We start from the raw sequence: 16,196 nt of genomic DNA on the forward strand, positions 1-16,196 counted from the left end.
TCTCATCCTCTGTTGTCCCCTTCTCCTCCTGCCCCCAATCCCTCCCAGCATCAGGGTCTTTTCCAATGAGTCAACTCTTCACATGAGGTGGCCAAAGTACTGGAGTTTCAGCTTTAGCATCAGTCCTTTCAATGAACACCTAGGACTGATCTCCTTTAGGATGAACTGGTTGGATCTCCTTGCAGTCTAAGGCACTCTCCAGAGTCTTCTCCAACACCACAGTTCAAAAGCATCAATTCTTCAGTGCTCAGCTTTCTTCACAGTCCAACTCTCACATCCATACATGACCACAGGAAAAACTATAGCCTTGACTAGATGAACCTTTGTTGGCAAAGTAATGTCTCTGCTTTTCAATATACTATCTAGGTTGGTCATAACTTTCCTTCCAAGGAGTAAACGTCTTTTAATTTCACGGCTGCAGTCACCATCTGCAGTGACTTTGGAGCCCCCAAAAATAAAGTCTGACACTGTTTCCACTGTTTCCCTGTCTATTTCCCATGAAGTGATGGGACCAGATGCCATGATCTTCGTTTTCTGAATGTTGAGCTTTAAGCCAACTTTTTCACTCTCCTCTTTCACTTTCATCAAGAGGCTTTTTAGTTCCTCTTCATTTTCTGCCATAAGGGTGGTGTCATCTGCATATCTTAGGTTATTGATATTTCTCCTGGCAATCTTGATTCCAGCTTGTGCTTCTTCCAGCCCAGCGTATCTCATGATGTACTCTGCATAGAAGTTAAATAATTAAACCAATGCAAATTAAAACTACAATAAGGTGCATACCAGTCAGAATGGTTGTCATCAAAAAGTCTACAAATAATAAATGCTGGATAGTGTAGAGAAAAGGGAACCTTTGTACACTTTTGATTCTTTTTTAGAAATTATATCTCTTTATTGGTATTCTCTAATGAGACAATGTCATCACAATATCTTTTACTTCTTTAAGAATTATATCTTTATTTCTTTCAGCATACTTATAAAGGCTGCTCTGAACTCTTTGTTAGATCCTATAGCTGGACTCCTTCGCAGGTAGCTTCTTATACTTGCTTTTTTCCCCATGTATAGGTCACACTTTCCTATTTCTTTGCACGTGCCACAACTTTTTTGTTGAACACTGAGCTTTTTAGGTAATATACTGTAGCAATATTGCCTACTTATATCCCTTCCTCTCTGAAGGTGTTTGTTTTTGTTATTGTTTGGTTGTGTATTGATTTGGCTAAACTAAATGGGTTTAGTGGGTTGGCTAAACTAAATTACTAAACTCAGAGAGTAGTGTCTAAACTGACAAACCAGTGATTATACCCGTGTTCCACACACACACACACACACACACCCCAGAATGAAACACTCTTCTCTTCCTCATCAGAGCGTACAGCCTTCCGGATGGGATAGTCACCATGGACTGACTGGTTTTAGAAGGACTCTCTCTGCTTCATTCCCTAATCTTTAATCTTTCTTCCCCACTTTTGGTATTATACCCAGCTATCAGTCTCCACTAATTGTTGGCTAATTGTTGCTCTGGGGTAGAAACTGCTCCAAAATCTGATCCAATAAAGTTCAGGAATGGATACTTTTTGAGCCCAGTGTTCACAGTTTATTTTGTTCTTTTCCCAGAAGGGCTCCTCCTCTTTTTTGGAGGAGAGGCCACATCTTGTGGCAGGCATGATCTTTGTTCCCCAACCAGGGATCAAACTTGCATCGCCTGCAGTAGAAGCACAGGGTCTTAACCACTGGACCACCAAGGAAGTCCCAGAAGGGCTCTTCTTAACTGACCCTTCCCTTGGTTCTTTCTCTTGAACTGGCCTGTGATTTACTTTGCTGCTCTCAATATAATTTTCTAATTGAACAAACCTATAAGATAGGAATTCCATTTTATTCCTGGAGACCTTCCTCCTCAAGACTTCTGACTTCCTACTCCAATATGAACTGATTGCTAAGGCCTGATGCACAGCTGTACAGCACAGGACAGCTGGGGTATCCTGTGCCATCTACCTGGGAACTCCCTTTGTTTCAGAGATCCCCAAAGTTCTACTCCCACATACATACCAAGAGAAATGAGAACATGTCCACACAGAAACTTGTAACATGCACATTTATAGCAGCCTTATTCATAACAGCCCAAAGGAGGAAACAAATATCCATCAACGGACAAATGGATAAACAAAATGTGATATATACATGAAAATAAAATATTCAGCCATAAAAGGAAATTAAGTACTGATACATGCTGCAACATGGGTGATCCTTGAAAACAGTGAGCTAAGTGAAAGAAGCTAGTCACAGAAAACTACACACCATATGATTTCATTCATATGAAAGTCCAGAATAGGGAAATTTATAGATACAGAAATTTGGGTAGTGATTGCTTAGGGCTGGGGGAAACGGGTCAGAGCAATGGTAACTAAAGGATACAAGGTTTATTCTTGAAATGATAAAAACATTGTACAACTGACTGTGGTAACAGCTGCACATATCTGTAAAGATATTAAAAACATTGAACTGTACACTTTAAATGGGTTAACTCTATGTGATTTATAAAATAAAACTATTTTAAAATTCAAGTCATTAAGACATTTATTGGCAACCTGAAGCTGTCACTGAATTTTGCTCCTCTGCCAACATATGAAAGTGAGTCTTTACTAGAACCTCTTGAGAAACTTCCTCGTCACGTCTTGTTGCCCAAGATTGGGTCTCCTCTCCCTTTCTAACCCAGACACTAATATGGAACTGGCATCCCCAGACTGGATCACGATTTACCCCACGGGAAGCGGGTCAATTCCTAAATTAAGGTTCTGCCAACAACAGTGAAGAAGAGAACGGCTGTGGCATAGGACATCAATAACATTTGCCACACACTTAATTTTAGCATTTTCAGGTTTGAATCCCTTTCCACTACCCTAATTGTTCCTCATAACCACTTAAGAAGTTGGTAGGAGAAATAGCTTCATTTTACAGATAATAAAACTGAGTCTCAAAGATGTTAATCATGGTTATTTACACTGTCTGTTAAATGATGGAGCCAAGATTCAAAGCCAGGTTTTTGTGACTCAAGACTTTAAATTAGAATTTTAAAAACCACACCCCTACTAATTAGGATAAAGTATTACTTATAACTTTTAGACCTTCCCATCGAACGATCCTTTAAATCACAATTCTTATTTAAAGCTCCCTCCTACTTTCCCCTCCAACAAACACAACCAGTTCATTTTCTCCAGCTGACCTCTTTTCAACACACTCGATTGCACCAATATATCCTGTGCTCCCATTCAAACAAGGAATCGTCCAGCTAAAGATTTTGCATTTCCACTAAAGAGTCTGTTGTATACTTCAAGGAATTCAGTAGAATGCAGCAGAATTTTAAATTGAGTTCTCAGTCTCTATCTCTAATGGCTTTTTGTTCATAATTATAGTATTTGTAATGAGTGCATTGATGATGACAGAAATCCACCGTAACATATTCCACTGTCTGCATTAGGTTCAGACTCTTATTTAATGCCTTATTAATCAACCACAGCCATTCAATAGTGTATCATATTAAATTCCTGAACAACACAAGCAAAGAATTTTTATCTTCTCTCTGTGTAAACCGTCGAGCAATCTTTTAACAATATGAATCTGTTCAAATATCCATCCACATTTGAACAGATTTGATTACATCTGCAGTTCTATTAGCAAAAGTCAGCTTAGGTTAGTTCACTGTCAGTAGCTAGAAAGTTGCAAGAATAGATGAGCTTAATTGCTTTATTTTTACTATTACTGTAACTGTTTGGAATTCTAGTACATAACACTTCTGAGATATTAAATCTCCGTTTAGGTCACCGAGAAGCATTACTTAAGTTTGACTTCTTACCCAGAAGTCACCCTAATTATTAATACTGAAGATGAGCACATTTAAGACACTTCATAAATCAGTAATAAATAATGTGTATTATATTTATTTTACCACCTATTCCATTTTCACCATCCTTGGGGGTTTAAGGAGTTAGTCAATAAATGAATACAATATTCCATTGTGCACACACACCCAGTAATTATTGGTAAAGAACAACAGTATTATGCCTTTAGCTAGACTAAAGGGGGGAAAACTAAAATGAATTTATAATTTTGCTAGCTGACTTGTTTATCTAGAACAGTGATTCCCAACTTTGCTGCACATCAAAATTACGTGAAGAGTTTTTCAGATATGTTGACGCTGGCATTCCACCCAGAATCTGATGTAACTGGCCTAGGGAGCAAATTGGGTATCAGATTTTTAAAACATTTCCCAGATGACTGTAACACAAACCCAAAGTTAAGAAAAGCCAAGGCTTGTAACTGTGTGTATTTCTGCTTGTCTGTGTGAGTACGCATGTTAGAAGCTGTTATGACAAGAAGGGTAACAAGGAGGAATCCATAGGACATAAAATTGGAGTGGAGATCTCAACATTCCTAGTAGCAGAATGATTTTCTAAACTCTGAAAATAGAAATCAGCAATCAGTATATAAATGCATTATTATGTTGAACACTCACATATATAATACATTCCTACCAGATGCCAACCCGTTTCTAACCCTCAGGGAATCTCAAGTAGCAATGGAAATTTTCTGATTCAGACCAAATAGAACATCTTATGATTTTTTCCTGTTTTATTTTTTCCTGCAGCCTAAAGGCCTAATTTAAATAATTATTTTATTCCATAGATGCTGGCTAGAACACTTAGGTCTTTGGAGTACTTTGAGTATACACGGAATTGTTCCACATCTATATTCTTGGAGTGAGTAACTACGTGTGAACTACATGGCATATGTACTTTTCTAGATTTTTTCTGTTAACCCCTGTTTAGGGAATTCTTATGAAGATTCCTGAGTCTAATTGACAGAATTCACTGTTTCGTTCCTGCTTGGCACTCTACAGATCTGTGCATCTGCCAGTGACAACCTGAATTCTTCAGTGGCATTGCCTTTCTTATGTGGCTAATGGTCAGCATACACCATATAACTAAATTAGCTCTTAAAATCTGTAATGCAACTTCCTCCTCCTTTCAAGGTTAGAAAACAACAGTAGAAAAATTCATAGCTGTCTGGATACACTGCTATAGCCACAGATCCTGATCCTGCCCTTTTTTCCAATTAGCAAAATGTTTCCTTGGGAAGTAAATTACTATTCCCCTTTCATCCATCTGCCTCCTTCCTCCTTGCATGCAGTGAAGGTATAAAACGTATTTTGCAAACAATTATAGAAATATCATAAAGAAGTTGCCCAGTTTTTCCAAACCAGGCATTTAAAAGGGCTACTGATTTTCTTTCCTTTGTAAAAACTTAAACATACCTTAACAGAACAACTTCCAAAAACTGTTCATCATTTCCACATACTATTTGACAGATTTTACATATGGCTTTTAAATGTTTATGAGCCCAATTAATTTGTCTAGCTCCCTTGATTATGAAAGACCCTCAGAATGACAGAAAACCTTCTTCTTCCTCTTAAATTGAGAGCAGTCAAATTTTTACACCCTCTGCACACACCCACAGAAGTCTCTTTTCATCAAGGATTGCTTCATCAAACATTTGTTTTCTTTATTTTGTCCTACAAAAACTTTCACTGTTTTCTTTCTTGTACTGTAAGAGTCAAAGCTTCCCTAGTTGTTGTGCTATTAGTTTTATATGTTAACATAATGGGGAAATAGAATCTCTCTCTTAAAAATTTCATAGAAGTATAGCACAATGTAGAAAATTGAGAATATTTATGAGGGGAAAAAACTGCATATAACCCTACCACTATTTAAATCATTCTTAGTATTTTGATGTATCCCTTCCAGTATTTTTTCTGTACATTACTGCAAATAATCACATTGTGGATTCATTTCTGTGTCCTGAGTTTTCCAGTTACTACAATCTATGCATTTCCATGGTATTACTACATAATGTTTCTATCCATTCTCCTGATTAACTTCCGCTCATTCTGCAGATCTCAATTCAAGGTTACATCTTTAATGATACCTATCTTGACATCTCAGTCTATGTAAGGTTGCCTTGTTATTTGCTTTCATAGAACCATGTTCCTTTCCTACATAACACTAACTATAGTGCAATTCTTTTTTTTTTTTTAATTTTTTGGCTGTGCCACACCCAGCATACAGAATGTGGGACCTTAATTGCCAATCAGGGCTCAAACCCATGTCCCCTGCAGTGGAAACTCAGTCTTAAGCACTGGACCACCAGGGAAGTCCCCATAGTATAATTATGTCATCTGTTTCCCACAAGACTATAAGCTCCAAGAGAACCAAAACCATGGCTGTCTGCTTTTGTCCACCAGTAGGTATAAAACCTACAAAAATTCCTGAAATGTAGCAGACACCCACATCCAACAAATATTTATTGACATGGCACTGTGTGCCAACAAATGTTGAATAAGTAATCCTCATTTTCAATGGTCATTTGACAATTGTCTGATATATACTATCACACATTATTTAACCAATCCCTATTGATGGACATTTAGATTTTTCCAAAGTGTCACCATTATTCATAATGCCTCACTGAGTATCTTTGTGTGCATAACATTTTAAATATCTACAATTATTTCCCTAGAACTGTTTCCCAGGATACTCTTGTGGCACTTAACACATATTTCCAAAATGTTTTCCAATTTATGTTGCCACAAGCAATAAATCAGTGTAGCAGTTCCCTTTTTTAATGTTTTTGTTACATTATTAACAGATACAAGACACTTTATTGTTTTAATTTACACTTGTAGTTTTAGGCTGAATGTTTTTCTTATGTTTATTATTTGCATTTCTTGACTCAATTGTAACAGTCCCTTTTCTAGCCATATTATGATGATGGTATCACAAGGATGGACAACACTAGTGCAATAACATACAGATATGTTATTTAAAAATTAATTTGAAAATATGAATATACCTTTAGTTACTTGAATAATAAATGAATCTGCATTTTACATGACAATTTTACTTTTTGTTGTGTGTTCAGTCACTAAGTCGTATCTGACTCTTTGTGATCCCAAGGCCAGGCTTCCCTGTCCCTCACTATTTCCCAGAGTTTGCTCAAATTCATGTCCATTGAGTCAGTGATTAGCTGCAAGGTATAGAAAACCCAAAATAACTGCATCAGAGTAGAAGTTGACTTCCCTCCCAGGTAAGTGGCCTAGAGCTGTACGGCGCTCCACAGACCTTGGCTCGTTCCATATAGATCTACTCGGCGTGTCCTCTACCTGACAGCCCAAGAGAGCAGCATCTTTGTTCCAGGCAGCGACAGACGAAGGGATGAAGAGGAGGCAAATGGCTTATGCCACTTAAGAATGGCTCTTCAGAATGTTTTCCAGAAGTTGCCACGTGGTATTTCTATTTACAACCCATAGGCTAGAACTTGAGTCACAGAAATATAGACTCTATTTGGGGTAGTCAAATCCTCAGTTAAAATCCTATTTCTACTAGTGGTTGCCAATGGGGGGGAGCGGGAGGGGGGAGGGTTGGATTGAGAGTTTGGGATTAGCAAATACAGACTGGTATATATACAATGGATGAACAACAAAGTCCTACTGGACAGCACGGAGAACTATATTCAATATCCTTGATAAACTATATGGAAAAGAATATGAAAAAAATTATATGTATGTAAAACTGAGTCATTTTGTTGTACAGCAATAACTAATATTGTAATTCAACTATATTTCAATACAAATAATTTTTTAAATTCCATCTCTGTTGACAAGGATAAACACTGAAGAACTACAACTAGCTTCTGCCACAGAGATGTAATACGGTTCAAATAACAGATAATTTACAGATGTCATTTTTATATATTACAAATCTCATCAACTCTAACTAGAGCTTCTGGCAGATGCAATCATGACCAGTTGACCAAAAAATGGATCAGATTTCATCACAAGTTTGTTCTCCTTGTTTTAAAGGGCCCTACAGCAGCTAGACTTCTTTGAGTCCTCTTAACATGTGCATAAAATAGTCACAGAATCAGGCTGCAAACAACCAAATATGTTATCTCACAAATCCAGCCACTGTCTATTTCAACTTTTTTCTTTTCCCTTATGATATATTAATATATTTTATGTTGAGACAATTAGAAAACTCCAAAATTGACTTTTTCTCATTTATTGAACATCTACTATATATCAAGCTAATAGGTAATTAGCAAAAAGAAAAAAAGATGCGAAAAAAATGACAAATAGAATAATGAGATTTAAACTGCCTACAGCAATACGGATTTAAAAATCATACAAATGGGAAAGACATAGTTAAAGCATCAGATAGCAAAAGTCACTCTTGAAATTGTAAAAAAAAAAAAATAAACAAACAAAAATACTATAAATAAAACACTACCAGCTCTTATATGTTTTTATCTCATGCTACCTCCTGATTGCACAGAGGGTCTTTCTTTTTCTTAACAATATTCAGCAAACTAGCCTTCAGTTAGGACTGCTAAGGGACCGATGCAAATGACCTCTCAAAAATGGGTCTTGCACTACAACCACTTCTCAAATGCTACCCTTACTCTAAGGTGGCTCTGTTGGTGTGACTAAGCCAAAAAAGCAACCTATTTTCACTGCCATAGACGCATATTAGTATACGCCTTTTGGTTAAGCTTGTTCTTATTTGGTTTTACCTTGCAATCCTATTGCAAATTATACTGTAAAATTTTAAGACATTTGATGTTGTACATATCCTACCTTTTGAGAGGAAAAAAAACATTGCCTGGCCACAGGAAAGAAACATCTTGATAAGGTAAGATATCTGAGCCGGTATTCTTCCTGTATAATTACTGTAAATCAGTGAACGGGGAAAAATGAATGGTAATTATAGTTCTGAAGAACAAATGGGGATAACTGTACATTACCCTATAGGAGTCTCAGTTTTAGTGAACTGTGATGTCCCTAAAAGCCCCCAGATGGCATTATAGCCTTGTTTTTCCTAAGTCATTCGTTTTCATATGGCACAGATCAGAAACAAACAAGAAATTCCCTTTACTCCTATGATAAACATGGATATGAAAAATATAATTTTCTTAATCTGTTCACTTCTTCACTTTGAGTAGGTTCTCTTAATTCTGAAGTAGTTATGAATTTGATTTATGTTTTAAGAGAAAGCATTTTTCAAATAAAATAGTTCATAAACCAAAACTTCCAAAAAGAACAAAATGTCAATTTTTCAGAGATACTATTTTATCTCTAAAATCCAATAATATGTTTAAATAAATATATATGCACAGAATAAATGCAATCTCAAATGGATAATCTCAGTGAGAAGGAACTTTATCAGCACTGTCACTAATTCTATGTGACTGCTGAAAAACTGTTAATTTTCTTAGATTCAGTTTCTCTTCAAAGCAAGACCACTCACTTTTCTTAAACTGAAAACACCTTTGAGATCTCTAGTAAAATGCTAGGAGTAGTGTGAATAGCATGTTTTCAGCTAATACTAAATAATGGAATTTGTGTATTCAATAAATGCAATGTCGGGCATGTGACTAATGTAATTCAAGAGTAAATTACTGCATGAATACTAAACTGAAAATAATTTTTATTAAAATGTGCTGCCCAGTTATTTACATTCAGAAAGACAAACTTGTTTAAGTTGCATTTCTATGCACCTGAATACATAAGCTTTTAACACTACAACCTTCTGGAAGTTATTCTGAAAGTAGGCAATACAAAATTTATCAAACTATACTTGACAACAAACATCATCATCAATTCTACAGTATCACTTTCTAAGGACATTAATTTTTATATATATTTATTTACTAAATAATCAACATAATAATTAAGTTGAAGGTTTAGGTTGCAATTTAATTCCAATATTCTTTCCAAATTTAATCTACCCACTGCTGTATCAAACTATCTCTAACTTCAAACATCATGTCACTTATCTGTGGAATCTAAAAAATAAACGCAAATGAATTTACTTACAAAACAGAAACAGTCTCACAGACATAGAAAACAAACTTATGGTTACCAAAGGAGAAAGGAATGGGAGGGATAAATTAGGAATTGGGGATTATCAGGTACACCCTATTATATATAAAATAAGCGATAAAGATCCGCTAGGAACACCAGGAACTATATTCAATACATTGGAATAACCTATACTGGAAAAAATGTGGAAAAGGATATTTATTTATACAAATATATATATGTATTTATTGGAGAAGGCAATGGCACCCCACTCCAGTACTCTTGCCTGGAAAATCCCATAGATGGAGGAGCCTGGAAGGCTGCAGTCCATGGGGTCGCTGAGGGTTGAACATGACTGAGCGACTTCACTTTCACTTTTCACTTTCATGCATTGGAGAAGGAAATGGCAACCCACTCCAGTGTTCTTGCCTGGAGAATCCCAGGGATGGGGAAGCCTGGTGGGCTGCCGTCTATGGGGTCACACAGAGTCAGACACGACTGAAGTGACTTAGCAATAGCAATATATATATATATATATATATACATATATATACATATATATATATATATGACTTCCTCTGGTGGCTCAGACATTAAAGAATCTGCCTGCAATGCAGAAGACTCGAGTTCTATCCCTGGGTTGGGAAGATCCCCTGGAGAAAGGAATGGCTACTTACTCCAGTATTCTTGCCTGGGAGAATTCCACAGACTGAGGAGCCTGGCAAGTTAAAGTACATGGGATTGCAAAGAATTGGAGATGACTGAGCAACTAACACACACATACATATTTATATATATATATAAAAGTCACTTTGTTGTACACCTAAAACACTGCAAACGAACTATATTTCAATAAAAAAGAAAAAATTACCTCTAACTTAATGTACTATGAAATTCAAACAAAATTTTATTTATTGAGAAGTAATTACTCAAGATTCAACTTGAAAATAGATTCCTGTGAAAACATAACAGATTTTAAAATTTTTTCTAAAGCAATATTGATAGAAACAGTCTGCTACTGCTACTGCTAAGTCGCTTCAGTCGTGTCCGACTCTGTGGGACCCCATAGACGGCAGCCCACCAGGCTCCCCCGTCCCTGGGATTTTCCAGGCAAGAATACTGGAGTGGGGTGCCATGTTACTTCTACCCATTTCCCTTGTTCCTTACAGATCCGGTCTAATTGTAGAACAGTATTATACTTAAGAGACCCTCCAACTGGCCACTATTCGCCGTCCTCCAATGGATACTGTGGCCATGTAGTATCACATAGGAAGACCAAGTGTGTCTTCTTTAAGCCCAGGGGATCAAATCTATCCCGGTTTTTCAGGATACAGTTCAAAGGAGTGAGGCTGGAATTGTTAGCTCCCATCTGCAAGACAGAAAAAAAGCAACCAAGGCCATTTTTCTACTGGAGGCGTCCCTCCCTGCTCTAGATGGGGGTGTAGACAGATGTTACACCAAAAGCTTTTCCTTCCTGGTCGGACTTGGTCTGTCCCTTACCGACGCAGGCGCAGTCTGTGTCCCTCCCGGTTCTACCACCGAGATGGGGTGAGGATGTACCAGGGGTAGACTTGATAGCATCCCTACTTGACGTCCAGCTTTTCGCCTTTAACCTTGCTTGCCTCTGATGTCACCCGGGGTGAATCAGAGTAACCTTCCGGAATGCCTCCCAAGCTAAGACTACTGGGGGAAACGTTCGTCACCTGAGTGCCTGTGCACGACTCTGAGTATTTCCTGACTACAACAAGACCTACACGAACATAAAACTGAGATGTTCTTTCCAAGCATCACCACACCAGTATAACAGCCTCCTCTGATCCACTAAGAGCCAAAGGTGTTACCAAAGGAAAAAACCCATTGCAGTCCCAATCTGAGTAACCTTTAACCTCAGAGATGTTCTTGGAGCTACAGCTCCATCTAGCTTCCAAACTTTCTATTCCTAGCGAGGCTAGGCGCTTTCTTGACTACCAATCCAAGTTTGGGACCTAAGCCTTAGTATACAATAACAGTATAGATCACAAGTCCCTTGAAAGTCTATGATCCTATACGTTAGGTTAGTACTTCTAATTCCCAAAGAGTTATGAAATGGTCAAAGAGACCGAAAAGTTTGACTGAGAAAGGAGAGTTCGGTACACACGCTTTGCCCATTTCTGGTCGGTTCCCGAAGGAGACATTGGGTGCCTCTTGGCATTGGCAGGTCGGTATAACCCCCCAACAGGTTTCTGCCATAAGCCGTATGAGATCACCGTGGAACCGCAGAGCAGGGCTCCTTACTTGCTTCACACAGGGCATGCCATTCATTCACACAAGCACACCGTAGAGTTAGTAAAGCACAGCAGAAAACGTGTTCGCTAAGAGAACAAAGAACTAAAGCTCCAAGCATCCTTACCTTGTCCTGAAGGAAACAGTCTAGTCTGCATCTAGATTAGGTAATTTAAAAGACTTTTTAATCTTTAATTTTCATCTTTATGTGAATCTGCATTTTTATGTTAAATGTAAAGTCCATGCCAAAGTTTTTCCAATTCTAGGCATGCACTTAAATTTTTTTCACTAGTATACTTAAAAATTTCATGGTAACAAAAAGCATGAAATCTTTTCTGCCATCTAACATACATAGATACACAGAAGAAAGCTATTATATTCAAAATTCCAGAAGTTTAATTAAGACTCTGATTATTCACAGCCAATATTAAAGAACATCATTCTTTCAGTGTAATATACTTCAATATGCATTACCAGTACATTAAAATTTTTTTTAGTAAGCTAAAGAAAAACGACTTTAAAAATTTAGGTCTCTAAATTGCTTTCCTTCAAATCAAGTACGGTGTTGCTTTCAGAGGCCTCATGCATAGCCTCCCTGGGAAAAACTGCATAATTGGAAAACTAACAGATAAGAAAACAAGGATAATTATCTATCTTTCCCTTTTGGTATAAGACCACTCTCTGACTGGGTTCCAAACCTATTTGATTAAATAAATTTAGATTTGCTAAACTAGAAACCACAGTTATAACTTGAAAAAATATTTAAGAATAAACATGCTTAAATACTATCTTTGTGATCTCATTAGATGCATTATTCTAGAGTCCAAATGATTCTATGATGGAATTGACAATGGCACTCTTGTCTAAAGATCTTTAACTGCTCTTCCAACATTAACCTCTTAATTTTCACACTTTCTCTGTGAGACAGTCAGATATAAGTATGGTTAGCTTAATTTTCTACATGAAAAAGTCAAATCTCCAGAAATGAATTTCCTAAAAATCATACATGCAATGCGAACAGATGAAACTGAGCTCAAAACCCAGAAACTCAACTGAATAAGCAGGAAGTGTTTTAAACACTAGTACACACAGAATGATTTTACAAGATGGCAGAGTAGAAGGATCTACACGCATCTTCTCCTGAAAGAACTCCAAATTGCAACTAGCTGCTGAACAATCATTGGCAGGAGAATGTTCGATCCCATCAAAAAAAGATACCCCACGTCCAAGGGCAGAGCAGAAGCCCCGACAAGATGGTAGGAGGGGCGAAATCACATTTAGAATCAAACCCCATACCTACTAGAAACGATCAGAGGGCTCAAACAAAACCTTGTGCACACCAGGAACCAGGGACCCCACAAGAGACTAAGCCAGACCTGCCTCTGAGTGTTCGGGCGTCTTCTGCAGAAGCATGAGCCAGTAGTGGCCTGCTGCGGGGACGGGGCTCTGGGGGCAGCAGACTTGGGAGGCATGGCATGAGACATAAGTCCTCTTGGAGGAGGTGGCCATTAGCCCCACCATAGAGCCACTAAGCAGACAAACCCACAAACTGGAGAACAGTTATACCAAACAAGTTTTCACACTGTCACAAAAGTTCTAGGGCACACAACAGATTTTCCAACCTGGAAATCCAGCAAAGGGACTGAGAACCCCCAGGGAACTTGACGTTGAAGGCCAATGGGATATGATTACAGAATTTCCGTAGGACAGGGGAAACAGGCACTTGGAGGGCACAAACAAAACCTTGTGCACACCAGGACCCAGAAGAAAGGAGCAGTGACCCCACCAGAGACTGAGCCAGACCTGCCTACAAGTGTCCAGGAGTCCCTGGCAGAGGTGTGGGTCGGCAGTGGCCTGCTGCAGGCTTGGGGCACTGAATAAAATCGTCCTGGGAGCCGCAGCATGCTGGCATAAGGCCTTTTGAAGGCGGTCCCTATTACAGCTATTATCCCACTATAGTTTGGCCTCAGGATAAAATACAGGGAGGGAACACAGGCCACCCATCAGCGGAAAATTCACTTCAGTTCAGTTGTTCAGATGTGTCAGACTCTTTACGACCCCATGGACTGTAGCACTCCAGGGTTCCCTGTCCATCACCAACACCCAGAGCTTATACAAACTCATGTCCATTGAGTTGGTGATACCATCCAACTGTCTCATCCTCTGTCGCCGCTTCTCTTCTTGCCCTCAATCTTTCCCAGTATCAAGTTCTTATCCAGTGAGTCAGTTCTTTTCATCAGGTGGCCAAAGTATTGGAGCTTCAGCATCAGTCCTTCCAATAACTATTCTGGACTGATTTCCTTTAGGATAGACTGGTTGGATCTCCTTGTGGTCCAAGGGACTCTTAAGAATTCTCCAACACCATCATTCAAAGCACCAATTCTTTGGCACTCAGCTTTCTTTATGGTCCATCTCTCACATCCATACCTGACTACTGGAAAAACCATAGCTTTGACTAGATAGACCTTTGTCAGTCAAGTAATGTCTCTACTTTTTGATATGCTGTCTAGGTTTGTCATAGTTTTTCTTCCAAGGAGCAAGTGTCTTTTAATTTCATGGTTGCAGTCATGATCTGCATGGAGCCCAAGAAAATAAAATCTGTCATTGTTTCCCCATCTATTTGCCTGAAGTGATGGGACCAGATGCCATGATCTTAGTTTTTTGAATGTTGAGTTTTTAAGCCAGCTTTTTCACTCTCCTCTTTCAATTCCATGAAGAGGCTCTTTAGCTCCTCTTTGCTTTCTGCCATAAGGGTGATGTCATCTGCATATCTGAGGTTATGGAAATTTCTGCCGGCAATCTTCATTCCAGCTTGTGCTTCATCCAGTCCAGCATTTCACATGATGTACTCTGCATATAAGTTAAATAAGTGAGATGACAATATACAGCTTGACATACTCCTTTCCCAATTTAGAACCAGTGCGTTGTTCCATGTCTATTTCTAACTGTCGCTTCTTGACCTGCGTACAGAGGTCCACAGGTCCGCTGGAGAAGGGAATGGCAAACTACTTCAGTATTCTTGCTGTGAGAACCCTATAAACAACATGAAAAAACAAAAAGATATGACACTGAAAGATGAACTCCCTGGGTCTGTAGGTGCCTAATATGCTACTGGAGAACAGCAAAGAAACAGCTCCTGAAGGAATGAAGAGGCTGAGCCAAAGTGGAAACAACACCCAGGCGTGGATGTATCTGGCAGTGAAAGTAAATGTCTGATGCTATAAAGAACAATATTGCATAGGAACCTGGAATGTTAGGTCCATGAATCAAAGTAAATTGAAAGTGGTCAAACAGGAGATAGCAAGAGTGAACATCAACATTTTAGGAATCAGTGAACTAAAATGGACCAGAATGGGTAAATTTATTCAGATGACCATTAAATCTACTACTGTGGACAAGATCTCTTAGAAGAAATGGTGTAGCCCTGATAGTCAATAAAAGAGTCCAAAAATCCAGTACTTGGATGAAATCTCAAAAACAACAGAATGATCTCTGTTCATTACCAAGGCAAACCATTCAATATCACAGTAATCCTAGTCTATGCCCCAACCAGTAAGGCCAAAGAATCTTAAGTTGAACTGTTCTATGAAGACCTAAAAGACCTTCTAAAACCAACACTAAAAAAAGATGTCCTTTTCATCATAGGGGACTGGAATGCAAAAGTAAAAAGTCAAGAGACACCTAGAGTAAGAGGCAAGTTTGGTTTTGGAGTACAAAATGAAGCAGGGCAAAGACTGACAGAGTTTTGCCAAGAGAATGCACTTGAAACAACACCCTCTTCCAACAACACAAGAGATGACTCTACACATGGACATCACCAGATGGACAACACTGAAATCAGACTGATTATATTCTTTGCAGTCAAAGATGGAGAAGCTCTATACAGTCAGCAAAAACAAGATGAGCAGCTGAGGAGCTGACTGTGGCTCAGATCATGAACTCCTTATTGCAAAATTCAGACTTAAACTGAAGAAAGTAGGGAAAGTCACTAGGCTATTCAGGTATGACCTAAATCAAATCCCTTACG

This window comes from Bos indicus, chromosome 10 (genome assembly GCF_029378745.1).
Source record: "Bos indicus isolate NIAB-ARS_2022 breed Sahiwal x Tharparkar chromosome 10, NIAB-ARS_B.indTharparkar_mat_pri_1.0, whole genome shotgun sequence".
NCBI classification, from domain to species: Eukaryota; Metazoa; Chordata; class Mammalia; order Artiodactyla; family Bovidae; genus Bos; species Bos indicus.